Source organism: Macrosteles quadrilineatus, unplaced genomic scaffold (assembly GCF_028750875.1).
Source record: "Macrosteles quadrilineatus isolate MER2022 unplaced genomic scaffold, UCM_ALF_1.0 Scaffold_31__1_contigs__length_1484076, whole genome shotgun sequence".
In the NCBI taxonomy this organism is placed as follows: Eukaryota; Metazoa; Arthropoda; class Insecta; order Hemiptera; family Cicadellidae; genus Macrosteles; species Macrosteles quadrilineatus.
The window spans coordinates 864479-869963 of NW_026542624.1; positions in this window are offsets into that span (position 1 = coordinate 864479).

Sequence of the window (5485 nt, forward strand, 5' to 3'; positions counted from 1 at the left end):
TATTTCTAATTTATTTAATCCCAAATAGTTTTTATAAAATAGACACTAAGTTATTTCATATGTGTATGACTAGCTTTCCATTCTGAATCTTTGATGGCTTTTCATGCAATAATAGTTTTAATTATTGGTACTGGTAACAGTTTATAAATCCATTTGAAAGTGAAGTTGAATATTGATTTAGAAGTAAAAGGAATTAGTCATGATAGAGCCAATTGTTGGTTTGGTAGCTTTTCTAGTGATTATTGTCTTTAAAAAGCACTTGCTTTGAAATTGAAATGGTTTAACCCTTAGAGTGCCGGGCGAGAAATAAAAGTAACGCTCAAAAAATGCCGATGATTTTTCCCGAAGGTCGCGCTAAAAATGCCGAGCGCGATCTGGCGATTTTTAGGTTAAAATTTCGTAAAAATCGAATTTTCGATATTTCGACAAACGAAAATCGATGTATCGCATCTAGTAACATTCGACTCAATGTTAATATATGGGTTAAAAGAATCCGAGTATCCATTCGGTTGTTATGACAGCTGTTCGATCATTACGAAACGTCCGGTCAGCCGGACGTTGGCACTTTTGGCTCGTTCTAAAAACGTCCGGTCGGCCGGACGTCGGCACTTTTGGTTCGTTTTAAAAACGTCCGGTTCCCCGGACGTTGGCACTCAAAGGGTTAATCATCACAATGAATATTTTCATTAATTTTTTAACTAGGCTATTTGATGGGATAGTACACAGGTGTAATTGGAATTGGATTCCAAAATTTAAACTGGTTCACTTTTATTTTACTTACTTTACTTGCAAGTTAAAATTTACTTCATAGTGTTAAAAGCTGAAATTGACCTGTCCTCGTGTCACCTAAACAACTAACAGATGGTGATAATTATTGATCTCATTTCTCTCTCTATGTTGGTGATGTTAAAAAGGTAATTTTTGTTTCCAGTTGACATTCAAACAGCTTTCCATATTATCGTCATAATGTATCCTATAAAATTGTATTTTGTTTCTTAGCCTTAGCTAAATTAATCCTAGATTCGTTTATAGGACTCTGTCCATAAGTTATTGAAGTTGCTTAAAACACCAAAATTTTAGAAGATATTTTGTGATGTATCAGTCAGCTGATTATAAATTTGTCTTAAGTTTGTCATTTGTTTACATTCTATCTGTATATTTTTTTTAATGGTTGTTTACCTTATAATCAGTGATGAGTAAGCTGATTTGTACATCTTCCGAGTTGGGCCAATATAATGGTAGTTTGTACCAAAAAAAATAATTTATTTGTCAATGCCATGTTAAAGAGTTTACAATGAGTAGAGTAGTAGTGTCATACCATTGTATACTAATGAATGTGTCAATGGTCAATGGATACAATGTTGTCTATTGCTTTGAAAGTTAAAAATTGTTTCCATATACAATTTTACACCCAAGGGAAGATGAACAAGTATTTTCTTAACACTTAAAGTGCCGTTGACATGTTTGAACATAAAAATTGCATTTATTTCAATGTTAAGCAATGGCGGGAATTCCCGTCATCAGCACCCAACGTGTTAAGTTTTATTAGCACAAGCATGGGTTTAGCATTGGTAGTGGTTATAGTTAAAAGAAAAGAACGCCACTTTTGAAAATGTTCTTTCTGTGACATCATGTTGTTACCAAGATTTTAAAGTACCTACAGTACTGGTACTTTAAATCAAACAAATCTCCATCTCGTTTTACAGAAATTTTAGAAGTAAAAACTCTAATTTTAGCATTTATTTTGTACATATTTTACATTCAATGGTTGAAGATGTCTGGGAAATCCTTTAAGGTCATGCTAAGCTTGCATAAATATCCGTGTATTCACTAAGAACATAAAAAACAACTAAGAGCTAGCCTACTAAAGAAATCAGAATAGTAAAAGGAGCTAATTTAACACCAGGTTGTATAGTACATTTCATTCCAGTGCGTTTCATGTGTTAGGAGTAGCAGAGCATGTGAGAGTTGTTTTCACATGAAAGGGGAAACTGAGGATGGGAATAATTGGAGCATGTGCCAGAAATTACTTGCGGTACAAGTTATTAACAATACTTTTCATCATGACGCAAAAATACGTTTACAGATGAACAGACCTCCTAATTTACATCATTTTAATTGTATAAAAGTAATTAGCAAACCTATATATAACATCAACAAATTAGAATTTTAAGGTTAATATTCTATGTGCTGTAAAGACAAACTACAAGCTTGAACAAAACAAAACGCATTAAACAGCTGGTTTGAATAATGGAAAAAATTGTAAACACACTAGGGTGCATAGTGGGCAAATGAAGAACTGATTGAGAGTACGGGAAAATCAGCTGATTTGTTTTCCCTTGCTTAGCATATTAGCTTGTCCATATTAAGCTTATCCTTAGCTTGGGAAACATATTAGGCTTACTTTCTTTGATCGGTGTTATCGAAAATAGCTACTTCCTGTAAGGTGTGTTGAAAAGAACTTGTTCTATTTCATAAGTACTGTGAGCGATCAAACGGTCTTACTGAGTAAAGGATAAATATTTTATCGCAAAAGAATGCCATTTCACCACTCTAATGGTTGACAAAATGACACTAAACAGATTGCGAATGGATGCTTCTAGTGTCATAATGACAAAATTGAGGTAAAGATTGATTGGCTGTTAAAACTTGCTTGTCTCATAGGAATCTCTTTCCCACATTATAGGCTCCATTATCTTTGATATGTTAAATCGGGAAAGTCAAAGTAGCCATGATCCTAAAGAAGTCAAAATGAGGAGTAGCTTGGCAAACGAGTGGTTATGATGCTCGTCTTATAGCAACCAGGAAACTCAGTTCTATGTTCAGAAAATCCAGTAACTTTTTGGTGCTTTTAAAACTGAACCCACCTATCCTTGACCCTTTTTGTCTTTTAATTCACAGTCATGGCTTCAAAAACAGCTGATCTTGGTCATTTTGCATTGCTGTCATAAGCTTAATGATGTACCTACAGAAAGTAAGTTGCTGTAAAATAACTTTCCCTCTAAACTAACAATTTAGCTTTAGGTGTGATTAATATTATTTTATTCATGTTTGATAACATGATATGAAAACTATGCTTTAATACTTTTCATTGAAATGGCAACTATAAAAAGTATAGGTATTTTAAGCCAAGTATGAATGGAGATGAGTGGCGCGATCTTGTAGTCTTGTTAGTGACTAAGGCCGACATATATTCCTTAAACACAGCTATTAATAGCCCATACAGCTAATGGCAATAGAAATCACTTTAACAATAGAGCTGTAGATGTTCTACTAATTGATGTCATAAAAATGATGTGCATTTAGCCATGTTGAAGTTACAAAACCAAACCTTTGTTTACAGTTTTACAGTTAAGTTTTCTATACCAACCTGTGAGAAATAGCACTGTTGAAATCTGTTGCCATGACGAATGTGTACGTTGAAAAGTCGTAAGGAACTGCGACTGCATAAATGGCTTTGAGAGTAACACCTGTTTGCACGGCTGGCAATCACAAACATGCAAAATGGCACGATTACACTATCGGAACGGAGCTTTAAAGCCAAATTTTTTTCCCACTTTTACCAAAGTCAAATAAATGTTGCAACTTTTCTTAAAAGAGCGAAAATTTAAAAACGTACGTTTTCAGGAAAAGCACTTTTAAAATTTGTTGTTCCGTCTTTTGAAATTTTTTTTTATTTTCTTTATTTCATTGACATTTGAAGTTTCATAAAATGTCCATGGTAACGCAATATCTTTGGTGGTTTTTTTATTAATAGAGCATCTTTGTTGGAAAAACACGAAATTTTGTCACGACCATCACGGACATAAAACTGAATACCTATTAAAAATAGTTAATATTATTTTTATAACTATGTTTTGTTATAAATTAATTTACTTTTATAGCCATTATACAATAAACAGCTCTTTAAGCTTTTGGTATATTTGGTCTTTGTAGGAAAAAATAAAAAAAAAATAAAAAAATTGAAAAAAACCAATAAAATCTTGTTGCCAATAAAAGTTTGTATAACTCCGCAAAAACTTACCTGAGACCCAAAAAATTGTTATGTTTTTATACAGGTATGCTTCTTTTGTGTATAAATCATTGAAATATGATATTTTAATTTTTGAAATTTTTATGATAGAAATCATAAACGTGATGGTCAGGGAAAAGCGGTATGGTCGTGAATTGTCTGGAATAATCTAAATCTTTCTAAACAATCCTCCAATTATACTGTTAGTTATAATAAAAATATGTGTTTCAATTGAACTAAAGTGTTCAATTTACAATGTTATTTAAGTTATTGTCACGACCAAACACAGTATAATCCATAAGGCTGGATTGGTCGTGAAAAAACCCGCGATGGTCGTGAAACTTTGGTCATGACATTACGTGTTATTTGACTCTGTTCTGGTGGTAGCCCTGCACCTCATGTTCGTGGATACAAAGTGGACTTCTAGGTTTATCTAGCAATTGAAATATCTTATAAACAAAAATTAACACCGTGTCTACTTCATCGAATGACTGCGTACGGTCATGGACACACCAAAATTACCATAAACACAAACTTGCCTTTATTGATCTTGCAATTCCTCCTTTCAACTCGAAACGACCGGCACTACAATCCTGACATACACCCCGAACTAGTCTCCAAAACGAACTGACGCAATCGACGCCAGGCTTGCCACTGTCGTGTTCCAAAGTTGAAAATTTTTCCCAAATGGTCGTAACGCCAAATCGAGGGACAGACTTATTTTGTCATGGTAGTCAGTTTGCAATGACAACAAAATTTTAATATGCTCTTTTTTTGTAAGTTTAATAACTATTGATGACATAAAAATATGGCTTTATATATTTCGGCATGAATAATTAGTCTAAAAACAGCGTGAAAGTTGGAAAATGTACCCTAGGGACAAGTCATGGTCGTGAATTTCGAGACTTTAAAAATACGAAAAAAATACATAGAACCTATTTAAAACCAAATAAATGTGTGTAACATGAACATTTTGCCCCGTCCCAAAAAATATTAAAACACATAATAATAAACTACAAATCCAGTAACTTATCTACGAAGTAAAAGGCCAGGGACATGAAAACGTACGTTTTTAAATTTTCACTCAAAACCATTATTAGAGGTTACAATCACAAACAGATTGCTTTATAGTAAGCTTAGTAATTGTTTAAAAAGGAAAAAACTAGACTAAACTGGTGTAGGTACCCTAAGTTAGTTGGCTTGTGGCTAATTGAAGTTTTTTTATTTTACTAGCCTGAAAAAATTAAAAGATGTAAGTCTAATAACACTTGTAATAATATATTTACACTTGTATTTTTGACTCACAAGACGGTAAATACATATAATACCTCCTGCTGCAGCAAACCTCCTGACTAAGTGAATTTCCATTCGTCTGAATTAATTTTTAATTAATCTATTTAAAAAGTACCTAGGTTTGCTGCTTCAAGGAAACTAATAAAGTGTAATTTTTAGTAAAATATTAATAGTTTAGTT